We start from the raw sequence: 12,575 nt of genomic DNA, 5'->3' as shown, positions 1-12,575 counted from the left end.
ATGGGTAGCCTCATGAGAAGGGATTATAACTGCCAACAAAAGTGAAGCCAAGCTAATGGAATGTAATCGAATTAAATCAAATAATGCTGAAGGAATCATAATATAAAATGCGAACTAAAAGTACTAGATGACTTTTGCTGTTGGAGCAGCAAAATAACGACGACGGCCGAAGTGGAAAGGAGATAAATCCAGACTGGCTATATCAGGAAAAGCATTTCTGAGGAGGAGATTAGTGTTTAACGTCCCGTCGACAACGATGTCATTAGAAACGGAGCACAAGCTCGGATTAGGGAAGGATGGTGAAAGAAATCTCCCATGCCCTTTCAAAGGAACCATACCGGCATTTGCCTAAAGTGATCTAGAGAAATCACGGGAAACCTAAATCAGGATGGCTGGACGCGGGATTGAAGCGACGTTCTCCCGAATGAAGTGTGCTAACCACTGCGCCACCTCGCTCGGTAGGCATTTCTGAGAAGAAGAATCTGTTAAGATCTAATATCAATTTACGTGGCTGAAAGACCTTTCTGAAGGCATTAGTCTGCTGTGTAGCCTTGTGTGGGAATCAAACATGGACGGTAAGCGGTTCAGACAAGAAGAGAATAGAAGCGTATGGAATGCGATGCTCGAGCAGAATGCTGAAAATTAGATAGGAAGATCGAATAACTAACGGGACGGGGAGGTACTGAATCGAATTTGTGGAAAATAGAAGTTTATGGCAGAGCTTGACTAAAAGAAGGGATCTGTAGATAAAACATACCTGGGGCATTAATGAATGCGCAATGGAAGGAAGTATGGGGGTACAAATTGTAGGTGCTGTCCAATGCTCGAACACAGCAGACTACACATGCCAGACAAATCCGTCACAGTTGTAAAATACCGGCCTAAGGTGCTGCAGTCATGGACTGTGCGGCTCCCAGGTAGATGCTATTTTCCTTGACTTCCGGAAGGCGTTCGATACAGTTCCGCACTGTCGCCTGATAAGCAAAGTAAGAGCCTACGGACGTTCCCACGTTCGTGCCTACACAGGCCCGACATAGGCCAGACGTGTTAGACATAGCCCTCATAAAGAGCATCACAAGCACACTCAACCTGACGGTTGAAAACGATCTGGACTCAGACCACATGCCTGTATTACTGCACATGGAAGAGACACTGCAGGACATCGAACCACGCAGGATGCTTAACTACAAGCGTGCGAATTGGACACTGTTCAAGGAAACGCTTGATAGTCGCATTCCTGACACCCACGAAATTAACAACACACAGCAAATCGATGAGGCTGTGGAGGCTCTCACAACTGCCGTCCAAGACGCAATGACTGACGCCATTCCATTTACAACACCAAGACAACACTCGACGGCCCTGCCCCAGGAAATCCTGGGCCTCATCTCAATGAGGAACCGCCTCAGGATATACTGGCAGCGTACCAGGCGCCCCTTCTATAAACTGCACGTCAACAGACTCCAGGGCATAATACGGAATAAAATTCAAACATTCAGAAACGAACAATGGGGACAGAAACTCGCTCGGCTGGATACCACACGTCCTGGCGTGTGGCAGCTGGCCAGACACTTCACCAGGGAGAAACATTACATTCCCACGTTACAAGGACCAGACGGCCCAGCCTACTCCGCGACGGAGAAGGCAGAGCTTATGGCCACAACACTTGCAGCGTCCTTCATGCCAAATCTGGTTCCTTCAGACCCAGCATTCACACTTGAAACGGACCAGGAGGTTACACGACTTGTAGCCCAGCCCTCGCGCGACGAAATAAGACGTACTAGCACAAATGAAGTCACATGGGCTATCAAGCACACCAACGCTAGAAAAGCCCCTGGGCCTGATGGCATTCAAAACCGTGTCCTCCAGGAGTTCACGGATAAAGCCGTAGAATACCTCACACACCTAACGAATGCCATCCTGACACACCAACACTTCCCTGACTTTTGGAAGGCGGCCAAGGTCCTGATGTTCAGGAAGCCAGGGAAAGACCACTCCCTCCCACAAAATTACCGACCCATCAGTCTGCTGTGCTCGCTCAGCAAGATTGTTGAGAAGGTAATACTAAAACTTATCACTAGGCATTGCATCGCCAACGACACCCTAAGACCGGAGCAATTCGGCTTTAGGAATCACCACTCGACAACACAACAACTCCTCCGCGTAGTCGAACATATAACACACGGCTACAACATGAACAAAGCCACAGGGGCCGTGTTCCTAGACATCGAAAAGGCTTTCGATCGTCTCTGGCACAACGGACTCATACGCAAACTAAGCGAAGCTGGTTTCCCAGACGGACTCGTACGTCTCATACACTCATATCTCACGAACAGATGTTTCAACGCTAACGTGCAGGATAAACAATCAACACAACACGGTATCCAAGCTGGAGTACCCCAAGGAAGCATCCTGGGGCCCATATTGTTTAACCTGTACATTAATGACTTCCCAGCGACACGAAACACGACGTTAGCCGTCTACGCGGATGACACAGCCATCCTCGCGCAAGACTGGAAACCGTCGAACATCAACTCACGAATACAGACAGCACTCAGAACAGCTGAGCCTTGGCTGGAGCGATGGCGTATTAAAGTAAACGTCGACAAGTGCGAAGCAGTTCTGTTCACACGCAGACCGAAACTACTGCGCAAACACCAACACTGTAAACCGATAACACTACATACACGCTCAATACGTTTCCGAGAGAAAGTCAGATACCTTGGTGTCTGGCTGGACCGGAAACTTACATGGGGGGACCACATCGAATATGTTGCCAACCGAGCGCACGCGAGGCTCAAACAGCTCTACCCAATGCTCAACAGGGAAAGCACACTGAATAGGAGGGTGTCGAGGTCCTTATAAATGACACTGATTAGACCTCTGATGACGTACGCAGCTCCCGTCTGGGGATATGCAGCTCCCACACGACTGCGCCGCCTGCAGATCATACAGAACAAAGTGCTACGAATCATTAGCAATGCTCCACGCTACACACGCACCGTGGATCTTCACCATGAATACCGCCTTGATACCCTCAAGGAAGTATTCAAGAAACACGCCACACGACTATACAGGAACTCGAGACACTCGAACAATCCTTTCATCCTCACTCTGGGAAACTACGATCACAACCACAGGTGAAATACAAGCGACCAAAGACATTGCTAGCTAGGGCATAACCACCTATGGTAAACTAACATACGCAAACAGCGACAAACGTCGGTAAGCCCCTGCATATCAGCAACACTGACTGGCAACTACCAGCTGCTATTAGAGCCGACCAACAGGCCACAGCAGGGACACCGACGAGCTCGCCCACAGACGCACGAACAATCTCCCAACACTCCCTCACACTGTGCCTCCGGTATATGACCTATCGGACACAAGACCGATAACAAACATAACTGTTGCAGGTTGCAGGACGCTGAACGAGGACTCTGTACCAGCACCCAGCGCCAGCCGCCGAGCAGCACAAACGCACAACGTCAAGGTATCGACATGCATGATACCCACTACTAACAAAGCCTATCCTTGCACAACCTATCGCAGGCAGCAAGACAACCGCTTGCCGCCCGACCTAACTTTCGCAGAGGTTTTTTTCCCTTGGCTCTTGCCTTGGCACTTTTTTTCCTCTGCCCTCCAAACCGCTACCCTTCGTCAGATTTCGACCAATCTATCTCCAGATGAGCGCGTATTAATGGTTAATCCTAACCAGACGTACGCAAACATCGCAGTACCCACATCCTGCGACACCTCACTTTAGTGAATACTAACCCTTATGCAGAGATGGCAGTAGACCTTTTGTGTTGGCCATCATGCCGGTGTGGGCGTGGAGGGGCTCCACCTCTATTAAAAAAAAAAACGGAATATCAGACCAGCTGTGTGGCTGGATTGAAGAGTTTTTAGCAGCATGTTGTTCTCAATGGAGAGACGTCTACAGACGTTAAAGTAACCTCTAACGTGCCATAGGGGAGTGTTATGGGACCATTGCTTTTCACAATATATATAAATGACCTAGTAGATAGTGTCGGAAGTTCCATGCAGCTTTTCGCGGATGATGCTGTAATATACAGAGAAGTTGCAGCATTAGAAAATTGTAGCGAAATGCAGGAAGATGTGCAGCGGATAGGCACTTGGTGCAGGGAGTGGCAACTGACCCTTAACATAGACAAATGTAATGTATTGCGAATACATAGAAAGAAGGATCCTTTATTGTATGATATATGATAGCAGAACAAACACAGATAGCAGTTACTTCTGTAAAATATCTGGGAGTATGCGTGCGGAACGATTTGAAGTGGAATGATCATATAAAATTAATTGTTGGTAAGGCGGGTACCAGGTTGAGATTCATTGGGAGAGTCCTTAGAAAATGTAGTCCATCAACAAAAGAGGTGGCTTACAAAACACTCGTTCGACCTATACTTGAGTATTGTGCATCAGTGTGGGATCCGTACCAGATCGGGTTGACGGAGGAGATAGAGAAGATCCAAAGAAGAGCGGCGCGTTTCGTCACAGGGTTATTTGGTAACCGTGATAGCGTTACGGAGATGTTTAACAAACTCAGGTGGCAGACACTGCAAGAGAGGCGCTCTGCATCGCGGTGTAGCTTGCTCGCCAGGTTTCGAGAGGGTGCGTTTCTGGATGAAGTATCGAATATATTGCTTCCCCCTACTTATACCTCCCGAGGAGATCACGAATGTAAAATTAGAGAGATTAGAGCGCGCACGGAGGCTTTCAGACAGTCGTTCTTCCCGCGAACCATACGCGACTGGAACAGGAAAGGGAGGTAAAGACAATGGCACGTAAAGTGCCCTCCGCCACACACCATTGGGTGGCTTGCGGAGTATAAATGTAGATGTCGATGTAGATGATCCCGACGAAGGTTCGAGTCCTCCCTCGGGCAAGGGTGTGTGTGTGTTTGTCCTTAGGATAATTTAGGTTAAGTAGTGTGTAAGCTTAGGGACTGATGACCTTAGCAGTTAAGTCCCATCAGATTTCACACACATTTGAACATTTTCAGTTGTAAAATACTTTTATCGACAGAAGTCTTACACAGCAGGAAACATGGTAGTGTACTGCGGCTTCTGTCGGTAAGACTTTGGTGAATAAAAGCTTTTGCAACTGTGTTCACTATGAATACGTTCAAGAGTAGTTGTGGATATGCCACAAATAAAAATTTATGAATGTAGGCTCACAGTGCGCGGACGGGCGTGGAGAGCTACAGACTGACGGCCACAACAAAAACAACAATTAACTTCTCAGTTAGGACAATTACATCACACCATGCGCATAATGTTTCCACGATGTCCGTTATCTTCCGTGCCTACATAGTTACCTGGCCGGTCGTCCATAAAACATTGGTAGGATGCTGTGGGTAGCCGCGTCACCCACGACATCCCGTGGCCATCCGTAACGACTCGTTGGCGCAGCATATCTGTACTGACGCGTTGGGGCAGCGTGTTGCGCATCTCCCAGTATATCATCCGACACACCACTGATCGTCTCCAAGAAAAATTGCAGAACTGTATTGGAAGTGGAGGAGACTGCACAAGATACTGAAATTACTATACTTCGGTGATTGGAGATGTGAAAAGATAGTACACAGCGAGCTACTGGTCGTGTATGATGAGAGAAAATGCGTTCATAAGAAACTCATAAGAAACTACTGCTTCCGAGTGTTCAGTTTTCATTACCGATAGTTTGTCAAAATAAGAGGGCTATCCACAAAGTACATTACGTTTTGAAATAAAAAATAAATAAAGTATCGGAATTTTTTTTATTATATACAGATGAACGCCACACTTAAATACTACTTTTCTACATAGTTGTCATTTAAATTAAGGCACTTATCGTAGCGATGGACGAGCTTGGAAATTCCTTCGTCGTAAAATTCGGCCGCCTGCGCCTTCAACCACGTGGTTAATCAGTAACCCGGTAGAAATACGATTTTTGTGGATTTCCTGGAAAGAGGCACTACAATAAACTCTCAAAGGTATTGCCAAACTCTGCACAACCTCAGAAGAGCAATAGAAAACAAGCGCAGGGGAAAGTTCGGCTCAAAGATCTTGCTGATTCACGACAACGCCCGGGCCCACACGGCAAATGCCCCTCGTGAAGTTCTCGAATCTTTTAAATGGGAGTTTTTTCCTCATCCGCCGTACAGTCCCGACCTGGCACCGAGCGACTTCCACTTATTCCCAGCAATGAAGAAGTGGTTGGCTATGCAGCGTTTTGATGACGACGCACAGCTTCAAGGAGAGGTAACCACGTGGTTGAAGGCGCAGGCGGCCGAATTTTACGACGAAGGAATTTCCAAGCTCGTCCATCGCTACGATAAGTGCCTTAATTTAAATGGCAACTATGTAGAAAAGTAATATTGAAGTGTGGCTTTCATCTGTATATAATAAAAAAAATTTCCAATACTTTATTTATTTTTAATTCCAAAACGTAATGTACTTTGTGGATAGCCCTCGTAGCTGCTGACGGATTCCTCTCTTGTGTCAACTCATTCATCTCAGGGAAGCACTTGCACGATTTGTCCTCTATAATTTGTTGGACTCTAGCACCATGGAAGTTATTCCCTGATGTAAAAAAGGTGCCCTTCCCTTCTTGTCAGTGTTTCCATTCGTGTTCCTTTCTTCGCGATTCTGCATAGAATTTCTTCATTCCTTATTTCATCAGTCCACCTAATTTTCAACATACTTCTATTACACCACATCTCAAATACTTCGATATTCTCCTTTTCCGGTTTCCCCACCGTCCACGATTCACTAGCAAACAATGGCGTGCTCGAAATGTCCATTCTAAGAAATATCTTACTTAGATTAAGTGCGATATCTGACACTACCAGCCTTTTCTCGGCCAGGAAATCCTTCTTTGCCTGTGCTAATCTACTTGCTTCGTCCATCTCGCATCAGTGAATCATACCACTGATATACTTTCACACCGAATTTTAATCACACTCTTGAACATTTCTTTAATTGCCGTCACTGCTTCAGAGTTAACATCAGAGGCTAAAGCTTACATAACTACCTTATACCCTTTTTAATACAAGTACTTCGTTCTTTGTCTTCCATTATTTTCGTTCCCTCTTGGTTTTTGCACATCTTGCATACTGTCCGTCTTTTCTTACACCTTGCTCCTATTTTCCTCAGAATTTTTAACGTCTTACACCATTTTACATTTTCTAACTCTCCTGCCATGTCGACGCATCCTATAATAGTGTTTTAATTTTTTTCAAGTCTCACTTCTGCTGTCGTCGCAAAGGTCACAACAGCCTCTCCGGTGCCCTTACATTTCCTAAAGCCAAACTAATCGTCATCTAACAGAACCTCAGTTTTAAACAATGGAAAGTCCAGGTTGAAATATCAACAGTTATGAAAAGGACACATTGCTGCTTACCGTAAAGGCGACACATTGAGTTGCATAGAGGCAAAACGAAAAGATTGTTACACAGTAAGTTTTCGACCAAATCTTTCTTGAAAAGAGAAAGCAGAGGCCGGCCGCGGTGGCCGAGCGGTTCTAGGGGCTTCAGTATGGAACCACGCGGCTGCTACGGTCGCAGGTTCGAATCCTGCCACGGGCATGGATGTGTGTGATGTCCTTAGGTTAGTTAGTTTTAAGTAGTTCTAAGTCTAGGGGACTGATGACCTCAGCTGTTAAGTCCCATAGTGCTCAGAGCCATTTGAACCATCAGAAAGCAAAACACACACACATTCACACAAGCAGGCACACTTCACGCGCACTTGACCGCTGTCTACGGCCACTTCAGGTTTTCTTTCCCGTTATTCTATATATTATTCTTGTCAGCGACTTGGATGCGTCAGCCGTTAAGCTGGTTATGCTACAGTTCGCGCTCTTATCTGCTCTTGCTATCTTGGGAATTGTGTGGATGATGTTTTTCAGAAAATCTGATAATGAGGAGTGTAGCGTTCCTGAATAAAAAAAAAATTCTGTGTACCATGTGCTTGGCATGCAGCACTCTGTTGCCAGCCGTGGTAAAACCAGCTGATTGCGTTGCTTCCCAGTTAGGAGAAGGGATTGGGCGTACCAAATACAACACCGAGTCCGGAATCATAGCGTCTTCGATTTTATGTCTACTTTCTCCTTGATATCCAGTTTACTATATAGTTGTTCATTTACGGATCTGCTATGGTACAGACTGAATGGCTGTGAAAATTTTATTTTATAGACAAATCCGATGCCATTACAAATGGAATCAAGCAGGAAGAAGACTCTGAAACTTCGCTGGACTTTCAGCATTGCAGCTACCGGGGGCCAGCTTTCCCCATCAGCAAAAATTTGCAGGTCGCTATTGGCGACAAGTCGACAGTGAGGAAGTGCTACCCGTAACGAACCGTCGGCGACGTTTTCGCTCGGCCGGCTCCCATTGACGAGGTGCACAATGCTTTCCAGAAGTTACGTAACAGTTGTCACGCTCTGGAGGCAGCGTCAACGGCTACTCCTTCCGTGGTTAGCAGACCACCGTAGCAATTGATCAGGAACATAGAAAATAAAAATTCAACCCTCTACCCTGCGTTTTTAATGGTGTACTCGGCAATGTATAGCAATGAGATCGTGTTCTCTCTTATCAGCAGTGATTACTGCAATGTTTTCAGTTTTTTTTTATTTCGTTATGTCCAACTGATGAGCGCGAAGGAACATAATCAGCTGACGTACTTCCTTTCTTCTCCTTCACTCTGTTGAACTACCAGCTGGTATTCTTTCCCTCTTCCTCAATATAGTTTTTTTTAGATGAGGATCGTGTTCGCACAAAGCTTTGAGCTTGAATCTACTACTTCCTTGTACAATGTCCAGTGTGATAATTGTGTACTAATGTCTCCTTCAAATTCAAGCAATCACTTACCCATAATTTTCATTTAGAGAAAATTGTGACTGAGAGCCTTTGATCAGTAAAGAATTGTTCATTCTGATAACGTGCAGGAAAAATTTTCTGTTACGTCTTCCTGAAAGTGTAGGAAATATTTTCAGCGCGCGGGTATACGAGGGTCAATCTAAAAGAAATTCACACTATTTTTGTAAAAATACAGTTCTCATTCTGCATGTGTGAAAGTTTTAGTGTGTAGATACATCCTTCCCGCTTGTTTTCAAACTTAGTTCAACCCGTTCCCGTGAGTGGCGCCGTCACAGCATGTCTTCAAGATGGCTGCTACACTTGACGTTCGCCACAAGCAACGCGTTGTCATAGAATTCCTGTGCTGTGAAAACGAGACAGTGGGAAACATCCACAAGAGGTTGAACAAGGTGTATGGAGATGCTGCTGTCGATTGCAATACAGTTAGTCAGTGGGCAAGCAGGTTACGTGGTGAAAGTGGACACAGCAATATTGAGGATTGTCCTCGCAGCGGCAGGCCTCATACTGCACACACTCCAGACAATGTGCAGAGAGTTAACGAATTGGTGACTGCTGACAGACGCATCACAGTGAGCGAATTGTCACGCTACGTTGGGATAGGGGAAGGAGGTGTTTGCAGAATACTGAAAGTGTTGGCGTTAAAAAAGGTTTGTGCCAGGTGGGTTCCCAGGATGTTGACAGTGGCTCACAAAGAAACAAGAAAAACGGTACGCAGCGAACTTTTGGAACAGAATGAGAATGGTGGAGATGAATTTCTTGGAAGAATTGTGACAGGTGATGAAACATGCCTCCATCATTTTTCACCAGAGACGAAGAGGTAATCAATGGAGTGGCATCATGCACATTCTGCTGGAAAAGTTATGGCTACAGTGTTTTTCGATTCTGAAGGACTCTTGCTTGTGAACATCACGCCAAGTGGAACCACCATAAATTCTGTTGCATGTGTGGCGACACTGAAGAAACTTCAAGCTCGACTGAGACGTGTTCGACCGCATCGGCAAAAGCAGGATGTTTTGCTGTTGCACGACAATGCACGGCCACGTGTTAGTCAAAAAACCATGGAAGCGATCACAAAACTCGGATGGACAACATTGAAACACCCACCTGATCTGGCTCCATGTGACTATCATCTCTTTGGGAAACTGACTCTCTTCGTGTAACAAGGTTTGAAGATGATGATTACCTTGTGCACGCTGCCAAACAGTGGCTCCAACAGGTTGTTCCAGAATTTCACCATGCGGGTATACAGGCGCTGGTTCCAAGATGGCGTAAGGCAGTTGAGAGGGATGGAAATTATGTGGGGAAATGAAAATATTGTTCCTAAAGGATGTATCTACACACTGTAAAACTGTCAAACATGTAGAATAAAAGATGGATTAAAAAAATATTGTGCTTTTCGTTTGTAGTGACCCTCGTAGTTCATGGGATTTTCATTTCATCCAGATTCTGTGTTTGATGGATGCGCCAAAAAACTTTTCTGAAAAATTCTCTTCCTTCAGTTCGTGGTCTGGACTGGCAGATTGTCGTTAACCGGAAGTCAAAGTGTATTCTGTCTTTCTTCCTTCTTTGGCTGGCTCTGAGCACTATGGGACTTAACTACTGAGGTCATCAGTCCCCTAGAACTTAGAACTACTTAAACCTAACTAACCTAAGGACATCACACACATCCATGCCTGAGGCAGGATTCGAACCTGCGACCGCAGCGGTCGCGCGGTTCCAAACTGACGCGATTAGAACCGCACGGCCACACCGGCCGGCCTTTCTTTAATTATTGGTTTGTAGTGTAGTTTTGTGTACCAGGTAGCAGCAGTTCTGTGTCAACATGACAGAAATGGGTGTATGTGACTGGATACTAAATACTGGTGCAGGCGCTACGCAGGGTGAACGTTAACAAAACTGACAAACTGCAGGGACGCATTCCTGACTGGCAATGGAGGAAAAAAGGTCCTATGAACGTGTGTCCGCAAATGCATCGTTGCCACGATACACTCAGTTGACCGCTTCCCTGCATGTTGCGTCTGTTTGAAGGGACCCACGATCTTAAAAGCACGAAAAGGGCATGAAATGTTGTGTGGTGTGCTTGGTGTCTGTGAAGGTACTTTTTTGGTATAGCCGTGCTGCCTCTCGATCGTTTGTATCTGCTCGGCCGCACACGAACAGTATCTCGCCTTGTTCACTAAGTGATTACCGGACCATTCTGCTGCTCACAGTACGCTGCGTCAATCACACATCCTGCTGCACGCAAGGAACACACGGCAGGTGGTCAGAGGAACTTTCGTTCGTCAGCGCCATCTACCGTGGCAACGATGCATTTTCAGACACATGTTCGTTGGATCTTCTTTCATCCATGTCCAATCGGAAATCCGCCCTTGAAATTTGTCGGTTTTATTAATGTACACCTTGTGTACTATTCAGTTCATAACGGCAGCTTGTGAAAAGCGGAAGCTTACTGCTGGTGCAAGAAGAGACTTTCCATTAACTATGTCTAGGCAGACGGATTAGCATACCTCTCTTAACCATAGGCTCTCAACTTGGACACAGGAAACATTTGTCCTTGGAGAGGCAGGGCAAAACAAATACACTCCTGGAAATGGAAAAAAGAACACATTGACACCGGTGTGTCAGACCCACCATACTTGCTCCGGACACTGCGAGAGGGCTGTACAAGCAATGATCACACGCACGGCACAGCGGACACACCAGGAACCGCGGTGTTGGCCGTCGAATGGCGCTAGCTGCGCAGCATTTGTGCACCGCCGCCGTCAGTGTCAGCCAGTTTGCCGTGGCATACGGAGCTCCATCGCAGTCTTTAACACTGGTAGCATGCCGCGACAGCGTGGACGTGAACCGTATGTGCAGTTGACGGACTTTGAGCGGGGCGTATAGTGGGCATGCGGGAGGCCGGGTGGACGTACCGCCGAATTGCTCAACACGTTGGGCGTGAGGTCTCCACAGTACATCGATGTTGTCGCCAGTGGTCGGCGGAAGGTGCACGTGCCCGTCGACCTGGGACCAGATCGCAGCGATGTACGGATGCACGCCAAGACCGTAGGATCCTACGCAGTGCCATAGGGGACCGCACCGCCACTTCCCAGCAAATTAGGGACACTGTTGCTCCTGGGGTATCGGCGAGGACCATTCGCAACCGTCTCCATGAAGCTGGGCTACGGTCCCGCACACCGTTAGGCCGTCTTCCGCTCACGCCCCAACATCGTGCAGCCCGCCTCCAGTGGTGTCGCGACAGGCGTGAATGGAGGGACGAATGGAGACGTGTCGTCTTCAGCGATGAGAGTCGCTTCTGCCTTGGTGCCAATGATGGTCGTATGCGTGTTTGGCGTCGTGCAGGTGAGCGCCACAATCAGGACTGCACACGACCGAGGCACACAGGGCCAACACCCGGCATCATGGTGTGGGGAGCGATCTCCTACACTGGCCGTACACCACTGGTGATCGTCGAGGGGACACTGAATAGTGCACGGTACATCCAAACCGTCATCGAACCCATCGTTCTACCATTCCTAGACCGGCAAGGGAACTTGCTGTTCCAACAGGACAATGCACGTCCGCATGTATCCCGTGCCACCCAACGTGCTCTAGAAGGTGTAAGTCAACTACCCTGGCCAGCAAGATCTCCGGATCTGTCCCCCATTGAGCATGTTTGGGACTGGATGAAGCGTCGTCTCACGCGGTCTGC

The sequence above is a fragment of the Schistocerca cancellata genome, chromosome 8 (genome assembly GCF_023864275.1).
Source record: "Schistocerca cancellata isolate TAMUIC-IGC-003103 chromosome 8, iqSchCanc2.1, whole genome shotgun sequence".
Lineage (NCBI taxonomy): Eukaryota > Metazoa > Arthropoda > Insecta > Orthoptera > Acrididae > Schistocerca > Schistocerca cancellata.
Note: the sequence above shows the minus strand (reverse complement) of the source record.